This window comes from Neophocaena asiaeorientalis, unplaced genomic scaffold (genome assembly GCF_003031525.2).
Source record: "Neophocaena asiaeorientalis asiaeorientalis breed wild unplaced genomic scaffold, Neophocaena_asiaeorientalis_V1.1 scaffold471, whole genome shotgun sequence".
NCBI lineage: Eukaryota > Metazoa > Chordata > Mammalia > Artiodactyla > Phocoenidae > Neophocaena > Neophocaena asiaeorientalis.
In genome coordinates, this window is record NW_020173949.1 from 270,084 (window position 1) to 294,698 (window position 24,615).

General features: G+C 39.1%; 1 non-coding gene and 1 pseudogene across 1 annotated transcript; both read left to right on the forward strand.

Moving 5' to 3' along the window:
- Positions 1 to 2,703: 2,703 nt before the first annotated feature.
- LOC112404747 (protein SMG5 pseudogene) lies at positions 2,704 to 5,274 on the forward strand (annotated as a pseudogene).
- Positions 5,275 to 19,113: 13,839 nt separating this feature from the next.
- TRNAG-UCC (transfer RNA glycine (anticodon UCC)) lies at positions 19,114 to 19,186 on the forward strand. The gene has a single exon. It is a non-coding gene; the product is annotated as a tRNA-Gly (tRNA).
- The last annotated feature ends 5,429 nt before the right edge of the window (positions 19,187 to 24,615 follow it).

Here is a 24,615-nt window from a genome sequence, read left to right on the forward strand (position 1 = left end):
GCTATATAGAAAGTATTGAAAGGGGAAAAAAGTCTTATCAACTGATAATTTTATATCTAATTGAGAGTTTTATATCCAGAAAAAAATGTCTTTATAAATGTGTAAGATATTAACATATTCCCTGTTAAACAAAAGCTGAGGGAATTCATGATCACTAGTCTACCCTAAAAAATGCTGATGGGACTCCTCCAGATTATAATGAAAGGACACTAGGGAGTAATTTGAAACCATATGAACATATAACAATCTCCAGTAAAGGTATACCCATGAGAAAATTTTAAAAAATTATAATTTTGTTTATAACTTTACTTTTTTTTTCTACAGGATTTAAAAGAAAAATGCATGAATGTCATTATAAAACTGTGCTAATGAGTACAGAAAATATAAAGATGTAACTTATGACATCAGTAGCATAAAGTGCAGGGAGATGGAATTATAAAGGGGTAGTTTTGTGTGCAGTTACATTTATATTGTTTCAATTCAAAATAGAGTACTATAACTTTAGGATGTTATACGTAACCCTTATGGTAGCCACAAAGAAAATATCTGTAAAAGGAGTTAGAAGGCAGCTGACACATGTGACTACAAATAATTAACTAAACACAAGGGAAGGTAGTCATAGACAAAATGAGTTACCACAAAAAGCCATAAGAATTACAGAAAACAAATAATTACTTTATTTATGGAAAAATAACAAAAGAATTATTTCTTAACAGTAATTAAATATAAGTGGATTAAAATTCTGAAGCACAAGGCATAGTTTTGCGCAGCTGATGTTTACAAAAAGGATATACTATATACAGCAGACTCACTTTAGATCTAAGGACACACACAAGTTAAAAGTGAAAGGATGGAAAAGATATCCTATGCAAATAGTAACCAAAAGAGCTGCATGGCTATATATTAATATCAGACAAAATAGACGTTAAATCTAAAACTGGTAAAAGAGAAAAATAAGAATATTATGTACTGGTAAAAGAAATATTTCACTGAGAATATATAATAACTATAGATATGTACACAACAAACCTCAGAGCTCCAAAGTATACAAGGCAAGTGTCGACAAAATTGAAGGGAGATATAGACACGTCCACAGTTAGAGAGCAAGATTTCAATATCCCATATTCAATAGTAGAACAACCAGCCCGAGGATCAATAAGGAAATAGAAAATTTGAACAACAATATAAAACAATTAGACCTAAAAGATATATACAGAACACTCCACCCAGAAAGCCCAGAACACACACTTTTCTTCAAGTGCATATTGAACATTTTGTATGATACATCATATGTTAGCTTACAAAAAGAACCCCCCCAAAAAGCGAAGAAAGCCTTTGTGAACTATAGGAAACCATTACAAGTAATAATCTATGCATAACTGTGGTCCCAGAGGATGAGACAAAGAAAGGGGTAGAAAGTATATTTAAGGAAATAATGGCTGAGAACTTTCCATCTCTGCAGAGAGATTTGGACATCCAAGTTTACAAAGCTCATAAGTCCCCAAACAGATCCAACCCAGAAGGATCTTCTCCAACAAGCATTGTGATAAAACTGCCTAAAATCAAAGGCAAAGAGAAAGTTTTAAAAGCAACAAGGGAAAAAAAAGCATCACATGCAGTGGAAACCACCCCCCCATAAAACTATCAGCAGATACCTCAAAATAAACTTTGCAGGGTATGAGAGAGTGGGATGATAAATTCAACATGCTGAAAGAAAAAAAAAATCAACCAAAAATAGTTTACCTGAAAAGTTGTCTTTCAGAAATGGAGTGATAAAGACTCTCAGACAAGGAAAATCTAATGGAGTACACAACTGGCAGACCTACACTTCTTACGTTGCCAAAGGGAGCTCCTCAAGGTTAAAGGAAAAAACACTAAGAACATTAAAACAAAAAATACAAAACACATTGGTAAGGCAAGTATATAGTGAAATAGGATTACAACAATGCATAAATATGATGGTGTGTTAATTAATCATACAAATGTTAAAGGACAGAAGCATTAAAAATAACTACACTTACACACTAATTTGCTATAGATAAACAATATAAAAATACATAAACTGTGACCTCAAATCATAAACTGTTGGGGGGAGTGAGTAAAAGGGTAGAATTTTGTATGTGAATAGTTAGGTTGTTGCAGCCTAAAATAGACTGTTATATGTATAAGATGTTCACGGCTTATCAGCTTCACAGTAACCACAAAGCAAAGACCTATAGTAGATACACAAGAGAAAAAGGAAAGAAAACCAAACATTCCTCTACAGGAAATCATCAGTTCACAAAGAAAGACATCAAGAGACAAAGAAAGGAACAGGAAGACTACAAAACAGCCAGAAAAAATTGACAAGATGTCATTAGTAAGTTCTTACATATAAATAAATACTCTAAATGTAAATAGATTAACATTTCCAATTAAAGGACAGAGTGATTGAACGAACTTTTTAAAAGACTAACTGTATTCCACCTAAAGAGATTTTTTTTCAGCTTTCATGACAAATAAAAATGAGGAGATGGAAAAAATATATTCCATAAAAATGAAAACCAAAAATGAGCAAGGGTAGGCAGTCGCGGGCAGCCATCTCCCTTCGATGGCGGCGGAGCAGGGCCGGCTGCTGCCGCAGCCAGAAAGACAGCAGTGGTGGAGATAGTGGTAGGTGTAGTGGGGGCCTGTGACCGGGAGCCATCCTCGGGCCCAGTCACCATGAGCCAAGGCTCACCCCCCGCCAAACGGGAGAGCAGCGAGCCCGCGAAGCAAAGGTCCCCAACACTAAGCAGCTTTATCCGGGCTGTGGTAAAGGCTGTGCATCGACTTGACCTCATCCTTTGCAATAAAACCGCTTATCAAGAAGTGTTCAAACCAGAGAACATTAGCCCGAGGAGCAAGCTGCGTGATCTCTGCGTCAAGCACCCGGTGGGCTATGGGAGGAAGGCTAAGGAGCTGCTGTGGAGAAAGGTATGCTGCGAAGTTATCCAGCTCATCAAGTCTAACAAAAAGCATATCCACAGCCAGAGCACCTTAGAATGTGCCTACAGGACACACCTGGTCGCTGGCACTGGCTTCTACCAGCATCTCCTTCTCTATATCCAGTCCCACTACCAGCTAGAACTGCAATGCTGCATCGACTGGACCCATGTCACCAACCCCCTCACAGGATGCAGGAAGCCAGTGTCTGCCTCAGGGAAGTAGATGGATTGAGCACAGACGGCATGCCACCAATGGCTAGTGTACCTGGGGGATTTGTCATGATATCAGAATGAATTAGCTGGCATAAACTCTGAGCTGCTAGCTGAGAGATTTTACTACCAAGCCCTGTCAGTGGCTCCCCAGAATGGAATGCCTTCAACCAGCTGGGCACCCTTGCAGGCAGCAAGTACTATAATGTGGAAGCCTATTGCCTTCACCCTGGCCCTCTTCTTCCACCTCATCAGTCACGTCCACATAGGGCGGCAAGCTGAGCTGGAAGAGGGCGAGACTCCTGTCCCGGCATTCCAGAGCGATGGCACAGATGAACCAGAGTCCAAGGGACACTTGGAGAAGGAGGGTCTTGAGCCTCTTCCTGCAGCACCTCAAGAGGGTGAAGCCAGAAAGAACCAGAAGTTCTCCCACCTCTCCTGCCTCTGCCGCCCACCCACAGCTGGTGATGACAGTGACATGAGTGAAGGCTTTGACTAGGACTTGAGCCATGACTCAGCCCAGGCCAGTGAGGGCTCGGACAGTGGCTCTGACAAGAGTCTTGAAGGTGGGGGAACGGCCTTTGATGCTAAGACAGATTCAGAAATGAAGAGCTAAGAGTCCAGATCAGACCTGGAAGATAAGGAGGATGAGGAAGGGACATGGTCCCCAGCCCTGGAGCCACCTTGGGCCAGGTCAGAGGCTCCTGAATCCTTCAATGGCCCACTGGACCCCAGCAAGGCCGGCATTGCCAGCAATCTACAAGCGATGTCCACCCAGATGTTGCAGACTAAACGCTGCTTCCAACTGGCCCCCACCTTCAGCAACCTGCTCCTCCAGCCCACCACCGAAGCTCCCACCTTGGCCAGCCCCAGGCCCTGTGTCAGAGGGGATGTGGACAAGCCCTCAGAGCCAGCCTCTGAAGAGGGCTCTGAGTCGGAGGGAAGTGAGTCCAACAGTGGGCGCGCCTGTTGGAATGAGCGCAGCATCCAGGAGAAGCTGCAAGTCCTCATGGCCGAAGGCCAGCTTCCTGCTGTGAAAGTCCTCCTGGACTGGCTGTGAACCAACCGCAGCCTCATCATTGTATGTGCGCAGAGCTCTCTAAGTCTGTGGAACTGCCTGTCTGTGTTGCTGAATCTGTTGCCAGCTGCTGGAGAACTCCAAGAGTCTGGCCTGGTCCTGTGTCCCAAGGTCCAGGATCTTCTTGAAGGTTGTGAACTGCCTGACCTCCCATCTAGCCTGCTGCTCCCAGAGGACATGGCACTTCACAATCTGCCTCCCGTCCAGGCTGCCCACAGATGCTTTAACTTTGACATAGATCAGCTCTTGCTCAGCAGCTTAGACAGTCGTGCACATCTGCTGCATCCACAGCTTTGGCCACTTCATTGCCTGCCTGCATGGCAGCATCCTACTGTTCAACCCAGAGGTCAGCATCTTTGTCAGCATCTCCCAGTCTGAGCAAGAGAGCCTGCTGCAGCAGGCCCAGGCCCAGTTCCTCATGGCACAGGAGGAAGCTCAGCAGAATGGGCTAATGAGAGACATGGCCCAGCTATGACTTCAGCTTGAGGTCTCTCAGCTGGAAGGGAGCCTGCAGCAGCCCAAGGCCTGGTCAGCAATGTCTCCCTACCTCATCCCCAACACCCAAGCCCTCTGCCACCACCACCCTACCATCTGCCAGCTGGCCACCAGTGGCCTCTTCATTGTCATCATCCCAATGACAGTGATCGATGGCCTAGATTTGCTGAAGAAGGAACACCCAGGGGCCCAGGATGGAATCCAATACCCGGAGGCAGAGTTTAAAAAAGGGTTGGCTGCCAGAAAGAGGTGGGGAAGAGCTTCAAGTGGCATAAGCTGAAGAGGCAGGATGCAGATGCCTGGATGCTCTATAAGATCCTGGACAGCTGCAAACAGCTGACTCTGGCCCAGAGGGCAGGTGAGGAGGACCCGAGTGGCATGGTGACCATCATCACAGGGCTTCCACTGGACAACCCCAGCATGCTCTCAGGCCCTATGCAGGCAGTCTTGCAGGCCACTGCACATGCCAGTGTGGACATTAAGAATGTTCTGGACTTCTACAAGCAGTGGAAGGAGATTGGCTGAGACCGACCCCCAGGCCCTGCAGCAGGCTGACTCCACATCTCTCCCACCCTCCCTGGCAGCCAGGACCACCACCTGTAGTCACCCCACCACACGCAGACTCACGCATGTACACAGGAAGGAAGCCCAGCTGCACACAGGCTGCAGGAAGGGCCCAGGAGCCAGCTGGGAGAGTGGGGGTCCCCCTGTTTCCAAGATAATGTCAGGAAAGCAAGGAAAGTGCTTGGAGCAGGAGAGGCCTGTGGGCCCCTAGCCAGCCTTCCTGCCTCAGCCCCCCTGCTTTCCCCAGGGGCAAGTGGTAGGCACGGGTGTCTTCGTTTCATTGGAGTAGTTCCCGGACTGCTGGGGGGAAAGGACAGCAGAAGGGGCCCTTCTTCCTCACCCAAGGCATAGGGTGGTTGGTGCCAGGAGTCTGGGCCCTCTGGCCTTGTGGGTAGAGTTGGGTAACACCAGATGTCTGGATGGTTCTCTGCAGACCCTTCCTCTCCTCGAGGCCCACCCATCCCCCTCTCATCTCCCTTTGCAAAAGCTGGGCAGCTCTGGAGCCTTGGGGACTCTTAAGAAAGAGGGGCCTGGAGCTGCCTGCACCAATAGCAGGGCAGAGTTTAGATCCATCTTGCTGCAGGGGCTGCACACCCACTACCCCACTTCTCGTTTCTGTCTCCCTTCATCTGGCTTCCAGTACAGGGAGCAGGCCCATGATGGCTTCAGGCAGTCAGGCCTGTATGCCAGTGAGGGCTCCTGTGCCCACCAGCCCCATGGTCACTGCGCTTTGTGCTCTGGGCTGCTGTGCTGGGACAGAGTGGGATGCCAGTAAGAGGAGGGGGGGGCGATGTTTGAGGCCATCACCTCCCTTACTCTCTAGGGAGGGGCCTATGTTCCGATGGGCAGCAGAAAGGAGACATCCCTTGAAGCTGCCCGGCCAGGGGCCCTCTGCCCTGATAGGCTTCCCTACTTTTGTCCTTCCCCAGGACTAAAGGCCTGGAGGAGCTGAACACGGGTCTAGCTTTTGGAGTGTCGAGGTGAATGTGGGAGCAGAGATCATGAGTGGAACAGCAAGAGCAGGGCTGTGTGTGGGAGGCTTTGGCCAGGATTCCCTCAGCCCCTCCCCCTCAGGCTGCACATATAGCTCGGACTGGGGGTTGAAGGTGGGGATCTCAGCTCTGCTGTTCCCCCCAGCCCCAGTGCTAGCCTAGCTTCCCAGGCTGTTCTCAGAGGACAGCAGGCATCCTGCCTCCTTCCTCTAAGACGGTAAGTCTGGGACAACCTGGGGGCAGTGTGATGATCACCCCCATTTCCAGTCCCTGGCAGAGACTGAGACTAAAGCATCACTGAATAAAGACCCACCCCCACCTGAAACCTAAAACAAAAACAAAACCACAAAAACAAAAATGAGCAAGGGTAGCTATACTTATAACAGAAAAAATAGACTTGCCTAAAATTTAACATGAGACACAGAAAGTCATTATATAATATTGAAGGGTCAATTCAGCAAGGGATTTAACACTTGTAAATTTTATACAACTGACATTGGCACACCTAAATATATTAAGTCAATACTAACAGATCTGAAGGGAGAAATTGGACAGCAATACAATAATAGTATGAATTTCATTACCGCATTTTCGACAACAGATATATGATCCATACAGAAAATCAATAAATAAAGAGCATACTTATGCTCTACTTAGACTAAATGGACCTAACAGATATACACAGAGCATTCAGTCCAGCACCAACAGAATAGACATTTTCTCAAGGATACATGAAATGTTCTCCAGGAAAAAGCATATGATAGGTTACAAAGCAAGTCTTAGCAAAATTAAAATATTTAAATCACGTTAAGTACTATTTTTTTTTACCACAATGATAAGAAACTAGAGATCAATAATAGGAGGAAACCTGGAAATGTGCACATATGTATAAATTTTTAAAACACATACTCCTGAATAACCAATGGATCAAAAAATAATAAAAAGAGATGTAAAAAACACTCTGACATACATAAAAATAGAAATACAACATGGCAAAACTAATGAAATTCAGCAAAAGTGCTCCTAACAGAGAAGTTTATAGTGAAAAATGCCTACATTAAGGATAGAAAGAGATCTCAAGTAAACAATGTAACTTTTTACCTCAAGGAATTAGAAAAAAGAAAACACGCAAACCCAAGTTTAGCAGAAGAAAATTACGAAGATCAGAGCAAAAATAAGTGAAAATCAGATAAACAATAGACAAATCAACAAATGAAGAGCTAGTTTAAAAAAAATAAGGAAAATCAACAAAACTTCAGCTAAACTAACACCAGGAATAAGAGCAGACTTTGTAACTAATACCACAGAACTACAAAGGATTATAGGAGACTACTATAGGCATTTAAATGCTAATAGATAGGATTACCTAGAAGAAATGGATAAATTCCAAGAAACATACAAGCTGCCAAGACTGAATTAGGATGAAAGAGAAAATTTGACCAGACCTATAATGAGTAATGAGATTGACTCACTATTCAAAAACCTCCCGGGCTTCCCTGGTGGCACGGTGGTTGGGAGTCCGCCTGTCAATGCAGGGGACACGGTTTCGTACCCCGGTCCGGGAAGATCCCACATGCTGCAGAGCGGCTGGGCCCGTGAGCCATGGCCGCTGGGCCTGCGCGTCCGGAGCCTGTGCTCCGCAACGGGAGAGGCCACAGCAGTGAGAGGCCCACATACCGCAAAAAAAAACAAAAACCTCCCAACAAGAAAAGCCCAGGAGCAGATGGCTTTCCAGGTGAATTCTACCAAGCATTTAAAGAAGAAGTAGTGCCAATCTTTCCAAATTCTTCCAAAATATTGTAGAGGAGAAAACATTCCCAAACTCATTTTTTTTGAGGTCAGAATTACCCTGCTTCCAAAACCTGATAAGGACATGGCTAGAAACAAAAATCACAAACCAATATTCTTGATGAATATAGATGCAAATCATCAACAAAATACTAGTAATCCAAATCAGTCACACAATAAAAGGAACACGCACCCTGATAAAGTGGAATTTGTCCCTGGATGCAAGGAAGGTACAAAATATACAAATTAATAAATGTGATACACCACTTTAATGGAAAGTTAAAAATCATATTATCATCTCAATAAATTCAGAAAAAGAATTGGACAAAATTAAAAATTATTTCATGATAAAAACTCTCAACAAGTGGACATAGAAGGAATATCCCACAAAATAATAAAGGTCATATATGACAAACCCACTGCTAACATCTTACTCCACAGAAAAAGTTTGAAATCTTTTCCTCTGGAAAAGAGGAGGATGCCACTTTCACCTGTCCTCTCAACAATGTATTGGTAGTTCTGGCCAGAGCAATTAGAAGAGAAAAAGAAGGAACAGGCATCCAAACTGGAAGGAAAGAAGTAAAATTGGCTTTTGCAGATGACATATTATTATATATGTAGAATATCCTAAATACTCCTATGCAAAAAACATTTAGAACTAATAAACAAATTTAATGAAGTAACAAGATACAGAATATAGAAAACAATGTAGCTGCATTTCATTACACTAGGAAAAAACTATCTGAAAAAGAAATAAAGAAAATAATCCCATTACAGTAGCATCAAAAATAATAATATACTTAGGAATAAACTTAACCAAGGTGGCAAAAATCTGTACACTGAGAACTATAAGACTTTGATGAAAGAAACTGAAGAAGTCATAAATAAACAGAAAGATACATTCATGTATTGGAAGAATTGGTTTTTTAACATCTTTATTGGAGTATAATTGCTTTACAATGGTGTGTTAGTTTCTGCTTTATAACAAAGTGAATCAGCTATACATATACATATATCCCCATATCTCCTCCCTCTTGTGTCTCCCCCCCACCCTCCCTATCCCACCCCTCTAGATGGCCACAAATCACCGAGCTGATCTCCCTGAGCTATGCATCTGCTTCCCACTAGCTATCTATTTTACATTTGGTAGTATTTATAAGTCCATGCCACTCTCTCACTTCGTCCCAACTTACCCATCCCCCTCCCAATGTCCTCAAGTCCATGCTCTACGCCTGCGTCTTTATTCCTATACTGCCCCAAGTTTCTTCAGAACCTTTTTTTTTTTTTTTTAGATTCCATATATATGTGTTAGCATACAGTATTTGTTTTTCTCTTTCTGACTTACTTCACCGTGTATGTCAGACTCTAGGTCCATCCACCTCACTACAAATAACTCAATTTCATTTTTTTATGGCTGAGTAATATTCCATTGTATATATGTGCCCCATCTTCTTTATCCATTCCTAAGAATTGTTATTGTTATACTGTCCCTACAATACAAAGGCATCTATAGATTCAGTGCAACCCCTATCAAAGAGTCAATTACATTTTTCACAGAAATATAAAATTGCTAAAATTAATCTGGAACCACAACAGACCCCCAATAGACAAAGTAATCCAGAGAAATAATTTTTAAAAAGCTGGAGGCTTCACACTTTCTGATTTCAAACTCTATTAAAATGCAATACTAATCAAAACAGAACGGTACTGGCATAAAAATGCACATGTAGATAATGAAACAGAATTGAGAGCACAGGAAAAAATCTCATGTGTATATGGCTTACTAATATTTGAGAAGGGAACTGTGAATATATAATGGGGAAAAGATAGTCTCTTCAGTACACAGTATTTGAAAAAGTGGATATTTGCATGCAAAATAATGACACTGGATCCTTTTCTTAAATCACTCAAAAATTAACTTCAAATGTATTAAGACTTAAGTGTAAGACCTGAAACCATAAAACTCCTCAGAGGAAATATAGGGAAAAGCTTCTTGACATTGGTCTTGGCCATGATTTTATGTGTACAACACCAAAGCACAAAGACAATAGCCAAGATAAACAAGTGGAACTACATCAAACTTCTGCACAGCTTCCACACACAACAAAGGAAATAAGAAAATGAAAGGCAACTGACAGAATGGGTGCAAATATTTGCAAGCCACATCTAATAAGGGGTTAATTCCAATATATATAAGAAACTCATACAGCTCAATATCAAATAATAATAGTGATAATGATAATAAATAATCTGGTTAAAAAAAGGATAAAAGACCTGGATAGACATTTTTTTCACAAAGAAGACATACAAATGGCCAACAGATACATGAAAAGTTGCTCAATGTCAGTAATCATCACTGAAATGAAAATCAAAACCTCAAAGAAATATCACCTCACACCTGGTTAGAATGGCTATTATAAAAATGACAGGAGGTAACAAGTGTTGGCAATGATGTGGAGAAAAGGGAACTTTTGTACACTGCTGGTTGGAAAGTAAATTGGTGCACCCACTGGAAAACAGTATGAAGTTTCCCCTAAAAATTAAAAATAGAATTACCATATGATCTAGCAGTTCCTCTCTGGGTGTCCATTCTTAACAAATGAAGTCACTCTCTCAAAGAGATGTCTGCTCCTCCATGTTCTTTAAGCATTATTTACAGTAGTCAAATTATGAAAATAACCTAAGTGTCCACTGATCAATAAATGAATAAAGAAAATTATGTGTGTGTGTGTGTGTGTGTGTGTGTGTGTGTATATATATATATATATATATATGTATGTAATGGAATATATTTCAACCATATAAATGTCTGCCATTTGCAACAACATTGATGTACCTTGAGGGCATTATGCTAAGTGAAATAAGTCAGACAGAGAAAGATGCATATTGTAGCACCTAACTTATGCACGAAATCTAAGAAACCCTAAGTCATAGAAACAGAGAGTAGGTGGTATTTGGCAGGGAAAGGTAAGGAATATAGGTGGGAGAGGCTAAGATGGTCAAAGGGAACAAACTTCCAAATTTTAGATGAATAAGTTCTAGGGTGTAATATACAGCAATGTGACTATAGTTAACAATACTATATACTTGAAATATGCTAAGAGGGTAGATGTTACAAGTTATCATGGAAAACAGAGATAACTATACAGAGATAACTATGAGAGGTGATAGATATGTTAACTAAACTTATTGTGGTAATCATTTCACAATATATACATGTATCAAATCTCCACATTGTACACCTTAAAGTACACAATGTTATTTGGCAATTAAATCTCAGTAATCTGCAAAAAATAGTGAACAATGTTTTCTCAGTGAAGTAATTGTTCACCACATTGTTCTATATGGAAAGAAGCGGGTTTTTTTGTTTGTTTGTTTCCAGAGTTTGGCTTTATTTTGCAGTATAGAGATTATTGGAGCCACTGTGAGACAGACATCATTGAAGCAGAGGCTCTGTCAAATCAATACTGTGTTGCAGCTTGGTCCATTGAAGAAGCCACACCTGGGTTGGAAAGAAGCTTTGTATATATATATATATTTTTTTTTTTTTTTTTTTTAACATGACATAGCATTTTTAAAAAAATTTATTTATTTAATCTTTGGCTGCACTGGGTCTTCGTTGCTGCGTGCAGGCTTCTCATTGTGCAGCACGGGCTCTAGGCACGTGGGCTTCAGTAGTTGTGGCATGCGGGCTCAGTCGTTGTGGCACGCGGGCTCTAGAGCTCAGGATCAGTAATTGTGGCGCACGGGCTTAGTTGCTCCACTGTATGTGGGATCTTCCTGGACCAGGGATCGAATCTGTGTCCCCTGCATTGGCAGACGGATTCTTAACCACTGCACCACCAGGGAAGCCCTGTAGATACATTTAAACAAATATTTCTAACAAAGCTCATATGAGCTCCTATGAGGACTGTATTATTTTAAAGAATAAATGTGTTCATCAGCTCACTCCATATACAAATAGCTGTTTAAATACACATATATATAAATGTTTCACAGTACTACTTTCATGTGAATTTGAAAAAATATTTCAGTGAATGATTGTCCATCCAATTGCCTGCATTTAAATCACTGTTAAAGACGTGTGAAAAAATTTCACGTAACATTACTAGTGTGCAAATTTTAGAACAGCATTATTTCAATGAATATTTGCCACATCGGTCTGCATGGTAAACATTAGAGACAAATGTTATAAACATGTTTCTAAAAGGGCCACTTTGTCGAGAAGGTGTGAGAAAGGTTATTTCAGTGAATGAATGTGTTTGCCACACTGGACTGCCTATATGTGCATTGTTTAAGTGCACATCTACAAAAGATGCTTCTTACAGTATTTCCTCTGTGAGAAGTTGAGAATAATGTTACTTCAGTGAATGAATGTGCTCCCCATTTGTAATGATTATAAAAGAGTGTGTGTAAAGAGCCACGTATAAAAGACGTATCTAAGAGTGCTATTTCACCTCTAGTTGATAGAGTTATTTCAAGAAATAGATGTATTTACCACGTGTAATAGATGTAAAATGGTTTTATAGACACAGGTATAAAAGATGTTTCTAAGATTGCCCCTTACTTGTGAAGTTGAGGACAGTGTTCTATCAAGGGATAGATATGTTCACTACAGTGTATTGCTTGCAAAGCAGTGTTTAAAGATACATGTATAAAAGATGTTTCTAAAAGTATTATTTTCATGGGAAGTTGAAAACAGTGTTATCTAGGTATAAATGCATTCACAACAATGCTATCCATGTAAATCATGTTTTAAAACAAGTGTAAGAATTTTATATAATAGTGCTACTTGCATGGAAAATTGAGATGAGTCTTATTTTAGGAAGAGATGTGTTCATCATACTGTACTACATAAAAACAAAGCTAAAAAAAAGTTTAAAAGAGGTTCGAGAATGCTATTTGGTGTCCATATTTGAAAACAGTGTTATTTCAAGGACAGATGAGTTCACCTCACTGTAATGCTTGTAAACTGTGTTGAGAGAGAAATTATAAAAGACGTTTCTAAGAGTGCTACTTGCACGCAGATTTGAGATCAGTGTTCCTTCAAGGAGTAGCTGTGTTAAGAACATTGTTCTCACATGGATGGACCTAGATATTGTCATACTGTGCGAAGTAAGTTAGACAGAGAAAAAGACAAACATCATATGGTATCGCTTACATATGGAATCTAAAAAAAAGGTAAAAATAAACTTATCTATAAAACAAAAATAGAGTTATAGATGTAGAAAACAAACTTATGGTTACCAGGGGGTAAGGGGGGGAGGGGTAAATTTGGGAGATTGGGATTGACATATACACACTACTATACAGAAAATAGATGACTAATAACGACCTACTGTATAGCACAGGAAGCTCTACTCAGTACTCTGTAATGACCTATATGGGAAGAGAATCTAAAACAGAGTGGATATATGTATAGGTATAACAGATTCTCTTTGCCATACATCAGAAACTAACACAACATTGTAAATCAACTGTATTCCAATAAAAATTTAAAAAAACAACAACACTGTTCTCCATTTAAATCACTGTTTATGCACATTTAAAAAGTTGTTAGGAAGAAGTTTACCTTCATGAGAAATTGAGAGGTGTGGTGGTTTATCATTGTGGTTTTTATTTGCCCTTCCCTGATTAATGGTGTACAAAAGGTATTGCTAGAGTGCTTTTTGCATGCAATGTTAAGAAGTGTTATTTCAAAAAAAGGATGTAATGCATGTAAAACAGTGATTCTAGGCAAATGTACAGATTTTTAACAGTGCTAATTGCATTGAAATTTTATTATATTATTTCATGAAATAGATGCATGGCAGATCATGTAAAACAGTGATTAAAGACACATGTAAACAATATGTTTCTAAGAGTGCTTCTTGCATTCAAATTTGATAAGTTATTTCAAAGAATGGATATGTTCAACACAGTAAATTATGTAAAACTTGTAAATATACATGTAAAAAAGGTTTCTAAGAGTTATATATGCATGAGAACTTTGGAACAGTATTTCTTCAAGAAATGTATGTGTTCACTAAGCTAATATGCTTGTAAAATAGTATTAAAGATAAATGTATAATAGCTGTTCCTAATAGAGCTACTTGAATGTGAATTTGAGACCAGTATTATTGCAAGTTCCCCACACTCTATTAAATGTAAATCAGTGTTTACAGACACATGTAAAATATATTTCTAAGAGTACTGGTTAAATGCAATTTTGAAAAAAGTATTATTTCAAGGAATGTATTTTTTGACCACACTGCTGTCCATTTAAGGCACTGTTAAAGACACATCTATAAAAGTTGTGGACAGCTAAATGCAAAAGAAACAAACTGGTCTACTTTCTCACATCATGTAGAAAACTAAAGTCAAAATGGATTACAAACTTAAATATAAGACCAGAAACCATAAAACTTCTCCAAGAAAATATAGGCATTATGCACTTTGACATCGGTCTTAGCAATTGTTTTGGATATATCTTGTCAGGCAAGGGAAACAAAAGCAAAAATAAACAAATAGAACCACATCCAAGTAAAAAGCTTTTGAACAGTGAAGAAAACTATCAACAAAATGAACAGGCCTCCTACTGAATGGGAGAAGATATTTGCAAATGAAATACCTGGTAAGGGGTTAGTATCCAACGTATATGAAGAACTCATATGACTCAACCTCAAAAACAAACAAACAGATAACCTGATGATAAAAATGGGCAAAGGATCTGAATAGATATTTTCCCAAGAAAACATACAGATGGCCAATAGGCACATGAAGAGATGCTCAACATCACTAAATATCAGGGAAATGCAAATAAAAACCACAATGAGATATCACTTCACACGTTAGAAAGGCTATTGTAAAAAACAAAACAAAACAAAAACAAAAACAGATAACAAGTATTGACAAGGATGTAGAGAAGAGGGAAACCTCATGCACTGTTGGTGAGAATATAAATTGATGCAGACACTATGGAAAACACTACGGAGATCCCTCAAAAACTTAAAAACAGAATTTCCATACTATCCAGCATTTCCACTTCTGGGTATTTATCAGAAAGAAATGAAAACACTAATTTGAAATGATATATGAACTCCTATGTTAATTGCAGCATTATTTAAAAGAGCCAAAATATGGAATCAACCCAAGTGTCCATCAATAGATGAACGGGGGGCTTCCCTGGTGGCGCAGTGGTTGAGAGTCCGCCTGCCTATGTATGTATATGATTCCTGGACTATTACTCATCCATAAAAAAGAATGAAATATTGCTATTTGTAATACCCAATGGATCTAGAAGGTGTCAAGCTAAGTGAAAGACGTCATCTCTGACATCCCACACTTGTCTACAATGCCAGGTTGCCAGGTCAACCATCCATCCATCCGTGGATCATGGGTCTCCTAGAATTGGTCTTGGTGTCAGGCTTCCTGGTCAACCAGCTCACCATCTTGGGTGTCTGGGCACCTTGGACTTCCTCTCAGGTGCTGGGATTCCAGGTCAACCAGATATCTTTCAGGGGTGTCTAGGACTTGGCCTCTGGCACCACGCTACCAGTTTGACCAGTTGTCATTTCTGGACATCCCAGACTTGGATGTTGATGCTGGGCTGCCAGGATGACCAGGTGTTTGCCCGGGAGTCCAGATTTTGCCTTCTGAACTTGGCTGCTGGATCTGCCAGCTGTCCATTCCAAGGTGTCCTGAATTTGCACTGGACTGCCAGTGTGTCCAGCTGTTTATCTTAGGCATCTCTGACTTAGTCTCCAGCATCAGGCTACTGGATTGACCAGCTGTCCATCATGGGCATCCCAGATTTGTCCACTGTTGTCAAGATGCCTGGTCAATCAACTGTCTGTCCTGGATGTCCCAGGTATCCTAGACTTGGCTTTGAGTGCCAGGCTGCTGGGTTGACCATCTGAATATCCCAGGCATCCTGGATTTTCCTTGATGCCAGATTATTGGTTTGACCACTTGTACATCGAGGCTTCATGGATGTCCCTGATGTGGCCTCAGCCATCAGGCTGTCAGGTCAACCAGCTTTCATCTGGGGTGTCCTGGACTTAGCCTTGAATGCCAAGCTGTCAATGAAGTCAGGTGTCCCAGAATTGGCCAATGGTGTCAAGTTGCCAGGTCAACCAGCTATTTGTCCCAAGCATCTCCAGCTTCTTTGCCTTGGCCTTGAGTGCCAGGCTGCAGAGTTAACCATCTGGCCATCCAGGGCATCACGGGCATCCTGAACCTGGCCTTCATTCTCAGGATGCTAATTCAACCAGCTTTTCACCTGGAGTGCCCCAGTCTTGGCTTCTAGTGCCAGGCTGCTAAATTGATCAGCTATCTGTCCTGGGCATTCCAGACTTGGCTTCAGTGCTGAGCTACTGGCTTCAAAAGAACAGCACATTTAAAGAAGTTTCAAGTGGCTTGTTACAAACATACTCATTAAAAATCATTCTAAAACCTTCATTTTATGCCTTACAAAATGGGTATCACTTAGCTTGAATGAACACAAACTTTGGTGAATGCAGCTTGCAAGTACTTTATTGGAAACATGTGTATTCCAAGTCTTCTTAGATACTTCATGCATTAAAGAATGGGTAATACTTCCAAACGAGGAAACACATTGGGCTGAATACATCTTGATAGTATCTTGCTAGAAACATCTTTACTAAAACTCTTATTATACACTACATGCATCATAAAATGAGTATCATTTGCAATCACTGAAAGAACTCTGGGTGGAACACTACTTGCAAGGAGCTGCATAGAAACATTTTAGTTATGTCTTCCTTAGCACTTCACTACAGGCATTCCAGAATAGTGATAATTTCCATTCATGGAAGAACACTGTGTTGAATCCAGCTTGTAAGTAGCTTGAAATGTTTCACTGCATGTAAATATTACAGGATGGGTATCACTTCCATTCAACGAGAGAACACTATGCTGAACAAAGTTTGAAAGAAGCTTGTTAGAACTTCTTTATTACAAGTCTTGTTAAAGAAGTGACTATATGCATTAGAGAATGAGCATCATTTCCATTCTCTGAAAGAATATTGTGCTGAACACAGCTTACAAGTAGATTGCTAGAGTGTACTTTACTGCAAATACTGTGAAACCCTTCACTGCATGCATTACAGAATGTCTATCACTTCCATTCGATGAAAGAACACTCTCCTGAGCAAAGGGTACAAGTAGCTTTTAAGGAGCACCTTTATTACATGTGCTCCTTGTTACACACTTTCCTACATGGATTACAATATGGGTATCACTTCCATTCACTGAAATAACACTGTGTTGAATGCAGCTTGCAAATGGATTTTTATAATCAATTTTATAAAAAGTGCTCTTAGGGCTTCCCTGGTGGAGCAGTGGTTGAGAGTCTGCCTGCCGATGCAGGGGACATAGGTTCGTGCCCCAGTCCGGGAAGATCCCACATGTTGCAGAGCGGCTGGGCCCGTAAGCCATGGCCGCTGAGCCTGTGCGTCCAGAGCCTGTGCTCCGCAACGGGAGAGGCCACAACAGTGAGAGGTCCGCGTACCACAAAAAAAAAAAAAAAAAAAAAAAAAAAGTGCTCCTAAAATCTTTACACCATATATTAGAGTGTGTGTCACTTCTATTCATTGAAATAACATTGCTGAAGGCAGCTTGCAATAGCTTTCAGAAACATCTTAGTGCAAGTGTTCTTAAACACTTCACCACATACATTAAAGAATGGATATCACTTCCACTGTCTATAATGAAAGTGTAGTAAACACAGCTTGCAAACAAGTTTCTTAGAATCCTCCTTGTAAAAAATGCTTTTAAACACTTCTCTACATCCACAGGAGAATGTGCATCACTTCCATTCACTAAAATGACACTATGCTTAATGCAGTATGAAATTAGCTAAAAATAAAATTTTAATGAAAGTTTTCTTAAATTTTTCACTACATGAGTTACATATCCAGTATAAGTACACTCCCTGAAACGACACTGTATTAAACCCACTTGCAAGTAGGTACTTAAAAAAATCTTTATAGGAATATTCTTAAGCACTTTAATATGAACATTACAGAATGGGTATCACTTCCATTCACTGAAATAACACTGTCGAACACAGCATGCAGGTAGCTTGTTAGAATCGCCTTTATTAAAGTGTCCTTAAACATATCACGTCATGCATTAAACTTGGGAATCTCTCTCCTTTCACTGAAATGACACAATTCTGAATTCAGCTTGCCTGTAGTTTCTTAGGAACCCTTCATATCAAGTGTTCTTAAACACTGTGCTAAAGGTAGCTTATAATACTTCATTACAGGCATTACAGAATGGGTATCACTTTTATTCACTAAAATAACTCTGTGATCAATGTAACTTATAAGCACTTGTTTGAAATATCTTTACTCCAAATGTTCTTAAACACTTCACTACATGCATTTCAGAAAGTGTATCACTTCCATTACTTGAGAGATCACAGACAAGTGTGCAGTTTGTAATTGGCTTGTTAGAAACATTTTTATTGCAAGTGTTTTGGATTCTTTTACATACATTACAACATGGGCATTACTTCCATTTATTGAAATAACACAGAAACACAGCTTTTAAGTTGCTTATTAGAACATCTTCATTACAAATGTTCTTAAGCACTTAAATACATGCATTGCAGAATGGGTATCACTTCCATTCACAGAAATAACACTGTGCTGAACACATCCTGCAAGAAGGTGTTTAGAAACATCTTTGGTATGTGATTATAGTCACATCGCTATGTGTATTAGATAACAGATATCAGTTCCCTTCACTGAAATACCACTGTTCTGAAAAATATCAAGTAGCTTGTAAGAAACATCTTTATAAGATGTGTTCTTAAAATTTCACTACATGCATCACAGAATGATAGCATTTCCATTCACTAAAATAACTGTGTTAAGAGCTTGTTAAATATGCATTAATAGAATAATATTTACAAGTGTCCTATAGTAACCACAATGCATTGCTGAATGTTATCACATTTATTCACTCATATACACTGAGCTAAATGCATCCTGAAAGTAGTTGTTTAGGGAATTCCCTGGTGGTCCAGTGGTTAGGACTCTGCGCTTCCACTGCACAGGGCCCAGGTTCGATCCCTGGTTGGGGAACTGAGATCCCACAAGCCCCATGGAACAGCCAAAAAAAAAAAGGTAGTTGTTTAAAACATCATTATTAAAGCTTTTGACAAAATTCAACATCCGTTTATGATAAAAACTCTCCAGAAAGTGGGCATAGAGAGAAACTACCTCAACATAATAAAATCCATATACGACAAACCCACAGCAAACAATATTCTCAATGGTGAAAAACTGAAAGCATTTCCTCTAAGATCAGGAACAAGACAAGGATGTCCACTATTATTCAACATAATATTGGAAGTCCTAGCTACAGCAATCAGAGAAGAAAAAGAAATAAAAGGAATACAAATTGGAAAAGAAGTAAAACTGTCACTGTTTGCCGATGACATGATACGATACATAGAAAATCCTAAAGATGCCACCAGAAAACTACTAGAACTAATCAATGGATTTTGTAAGGTTTCAGGATACAAAATTAATGCACAGAAATCTCTTGCATTCCTATACACCGATGATGAAAAATCTGAATGAGAAATTAAGGATACACTCACATTTACCACTGCAACAAAAAGAATAAACTACCTGGGAATAAACCTACCTAAGGAGACAGAAGACCCGTATGCAGAAAACAATAAGACACTGATGACAGAAATTAAAGATGATACAAACAGATGGAGAGATATACCGTGTTCTTTTATTGGAAGAACCAACATCATGAAAATGACTACACTACCCAAAGCAATCTACAGAGTCAATGCAATCCCTATCAAACTACCAATGGCATTAGAAAACAATACCATTCAAATGGATCAAAAATAATAAAATAATTTGGAATAAATGTATCCAAGGAGGGGAAATACTGAAAACTATAAGAGATTGATTAAAAAATCGAAGAAGACACAAATAAGGGAAAGGTGTTTCATGGTCATGGATTGGAAGAATTAATACTGTTAATAGATACAGACTCTCCAAAGAAATCTACAGATTCAATGTAATCCATATCAAAATTCCAATGGCATTCTTCACAGAACTAGAATCCTAAAATTTGCATGGACCACAAAAGACCCCAAATAGCCAAAGCAATCTTGAGAAACAACAAAGCTGGAGTCTTCACATTTCCTAAATTGGAACTATATCAGAAAAGCTATAGAAAAAAAAAAAAAAAAGAATGCTGTTGACAACAAAACAGACACATGGATCAATGCAACTGAAGAGAGAGTCCAAAAATAAACTCACAAATGTAAGGTCAATTAATTCACAACAAAGGTGCCAAGAATATACAAGGGAGAAAGAACTGTCTCTTTAATGAATAGTGTTGAGAAATGTGGTCAGCCATATGCCAAATAATGAAACTGGACCCCTAATTTATACCATACACAAAAATTAACTGAGTGGAATAAAGACTTGAAAATAAGACCTGAGACTGTGTAACTCCGAGAAGAAATATAAGAGTGTAAACTCCATGATATTAGTTCTGGAATAAGTTTTTTTTTTGGATTTGACACCCAAAGCAAAGGCAACAAAAGCAAAAATAAACAACTGGGACCAAATCGAACTAAGAAGCTTCTTGACAGTAAAGGAAACCATCAATATATTGAAAAGGTAACCTATAGAATGTGAGAAAATCTTTGAAATCATATATGTGATAGGGCTAATTATGAAAATATACAGAGAACTCATATAACAATAGAAAAAACATTTTGATTAAAAAGTTAGCAGAGGATATGAATAGAGATTTTTCCAAAGAAGACATTCAAATGGCCAACAGACACATGAAAAAGTGCTCAAGATCACTAATTGTAGGAGAAATGCAAATCAAATTCCCAATAAGATATCACCTCATGCATATTAGAATGTATATAAAAAAGACAAGAGAGAACAAGAGTTGGTGAGGATGTGGAGAAAAGTGAACCCTTGTGCACTGTTGTTTGGAAAGTAAAATGGTGCAACTACTAAAGAAAACAGTATGGACATTTCTCAATAAATTAAAAATAGAACTACCTAATGATCCAGCATTCCATTATGGATATTCATCAGAAGGAAACAAAATCAGTATCTCAAATAGAAACCTGTACACACGCACACCCCCATGTTCACTGAAGCATTATATTCTAGATGCACCACAATGATTTAATCTCACTAGTAGTTGGTCTGTTCATATTTTCTATTTTTCATGATTCATAATTGGTAGGTTGTAAGCTTATAGGTATTTAGTTTTCCTATATTGTCTAATTTCTTGGCAAATAATTCGTTCATAGTAGTTTCTTATGACCCCTAGTGTTTCTAATAGATCAGTATTTGGAACTAATTTTCACGGTAATACACTGCTCTTTTTCCCATATACAACTGGTTTCATGAGGAACATCTTTTATACGCTTCTTTAAATAATGTATTCCATGCACTAGAATTTGCTGAATACATTATGTCAGTGAAATGTCACTCTGCTCTTTCATATGTATAAATCACTTTCTGAGAAACATCTCTTATACCTGTGTGTTTACATAGTGTATAGCAAATATCAAAGCGTGGTGAAAATATCTTTAGTGAGTTAATATTCTTTTATATATGCAGCTAGCAGTCTTTGAAATTTATTTTACACAGGTAATTTTACATAGCGTATTCCAACAACAGTGTGTTGAACACGTTTTCACTGGAAAAAACCCTATCATTTTATACATTCACATGTAAAACTAGCCTTTTAGAATAATCTTTTATACATGTGGTTTTCAAAATGTATTCCATGCCCATTCTTCCAGTGATCACATTCTTCCACTTAACACTGACTCATTCAGGAGTACAACCACAGTAAGTAGAAGCAACCTTTATATATGTGTCTTTTTTTGGCTGCACTGGGTCTTCGTTGCCGCATGAGGGCTTTCTCTAGTTGTGGCGAGCGGAGGCTACTCTTCGTTGCAGTGTGTGGGCTTCTCATTGCGGTGGCTTCTCTTGTTGTGGAGCACAGGCTCTATGTGCACAGGTTTCAGTAGCTGTAGCACGTGGGATCAGCAGTTGTGACTCGTGGGCTCTAGAGCACAGGCTTATTAGTTGTAGCTCACGTGCTTAGTTGCTCCATGGCATCTTCCCGGACCAGGGCTCGAACCCGTGTCCCCTGCTTTGGCAGGCAGATTCTTTTTTTTTTTTTTTTACTGCATTGGCAGGTGGACTGTCAACCACTGCACCACCAGGAAAGCCCTATATATGTGTCTTAATTAGAGTAACCTTAGCACCACAGTGTGGTCATTCTTTCCTTCACTGAAATAACTGCCATATTTATATATACAACGAGCATTCTTTGAAACAATTTTATATGTGAGTTTTATCATAATATATTACATTAATAATAGTGGTAAACACTTTCTATCACTCAATTTATATCACCTTTATACACATAAACACTAGTATTCAAAGAAGCATGGTTTTCAAACCTACCTTTACATAATGTTTTCCATGTAGCACCTTGTGGTGAATTATTCGTTCAGTAAAATAACACTATCCTTATTCACATACACAATTAACGTTCTGTAAAACATGTACATTTTTCTTTATAGTGAATTCCATGCATCACAGATTACTGAACACAGTCTGTCATTCAAATAACTACAGAAATGCAACAAAATTCTAACTCTTAGGAATGTCTTTTATACATGTTCCTTTACAGGGTATATGATATATATTGTACTTGGTGAACACATTCTTTCACTGAAATTACACTGTCCTTTATTTACATATACAACTAGCATTCTTGAAACATTTTTTATACATGTGACTTTTCATAGTGTATTCAATGCATCACAGTATTGTAATCATATTCTCTCACTAAAATAACAGAAATCTTTTTCATGTATACAACAAGCATTCTATATGTTTCATGAACTTTTTTACATACATTATGCTATGCACTCCAGTATGGTGATTACAATTTTTCACTCTAGCAACACTGTCCTTATTTCAATTACACAGCAGCTTTATTAGGAAAAACGCTATGCAACTAACTTCACAAAGTTTTTTCATGCTCCACAGAATGTTGAACTCAGTCTTGTACTAGAATTACACTGTCATTTTTACAAGTACAACTGGCTTATTTATAATCATCTTCTATACGTGTGTCTTAGAAATTTTTTTTCCACGTGCCACAGTGTGGTGAACTAATTAATTCACTGAGAGAAGGTAATATTTATTTGCACATACCACTGGCATTCTATTTAACATATTTTATATATGTGCCTTTACACAGTGTGCTGTGTCTGGTCTGGGATTTTCCGTTGGGAGGCATTGGGAGGCATTTGATTACTAATTCAATCCCCTTACTCTTTCTTGGTCTGTTCAGACTTGCTATTTCTCCCTGGTTCCATTTGGTAGGTTCCATGACTGTAGGAAATTATCTTTTAGGTTATCTAATTTGTGTTGTATAATTATTGATAGTAGTCTCTTATAATCCTATGTATTCTGTAGTGTTAGTTATGATTTCTCTTCTTTCATTTCTATTTTTTTTTTTTTTAAGATTTTGGGGGTAGGAGTTTAGTAATTTATTTATTTATTTTTGCTGTGTTGGGTCTTCCTTTCTGTGCGAGGGCTTTCTCTAGTTGTGGCAAGCGGGGGCCACTCTTCATCGTGGTGCACGAGCCTCTCACTATCGTGGACTCTCTTGTTGAGGAGCACAGGCTCCAGACGCACAGGCTCAGTAGTTGTGGCTCACGGGCTTAGTTGCTCTGCGGCATGTGGGATCCTCCCAGACCAGGGCTCGAACCCATGTCCCCTGCATTGGCAGGCCAATTCTCAACCACTGCGCTACCAGGGAAGTCCTCTTCTTTCATTTCTTTAAGAGGGAAGCCCTCTTCTTTCATTTCTTTAAGTCTTCTTTCCTTTTTTCTTAGCCAAGCTAACATTTTTTCTATTTTTAAAATCTCTAAAAAAATCAGCTCTTAGTTTCATTGATCTTTTCTATTGTTCTCCTGAAGTCTATTTTATTTATTTTTGCTCTGACCTTGATTATGTCCTTCCTTCTGCTACTTTGGTTTAAGTCGTTTTTCTTTTCTTAACATGTAAAGTTTGGTTGTTTACTTGCAGTCTTTCTAACTTCTTAATGTATGCATTTATTGCTAAAAACTTCCCTCTCAGAACTGCTATAGTAGCTCCCACAAGATTTGGTAAGTTGTGTTCTATTTTTTATTTCAAATATTCTTGGATTTTTCTTTTGATATATATATATATATATTTTTTGGTTATTCAGGAGTGTGGTGTTTAATTTTTACAATATGTAGATTCTCCAGCTTTCCTCAAGTTGTTGATTTCTAATTTCATATCACTGTGGTCAGAAAAATATTACTTGGTATTGTTACCGATCCAAACATGGGTCCACTTGCACAAGGCACAGTAAAGGCAATCTACTAACACTGAGAGCGTGGTGAAGGAAAGTACACTGTTCACTGCATGGTGCCCAATATGGGGCCAAGCAAGGA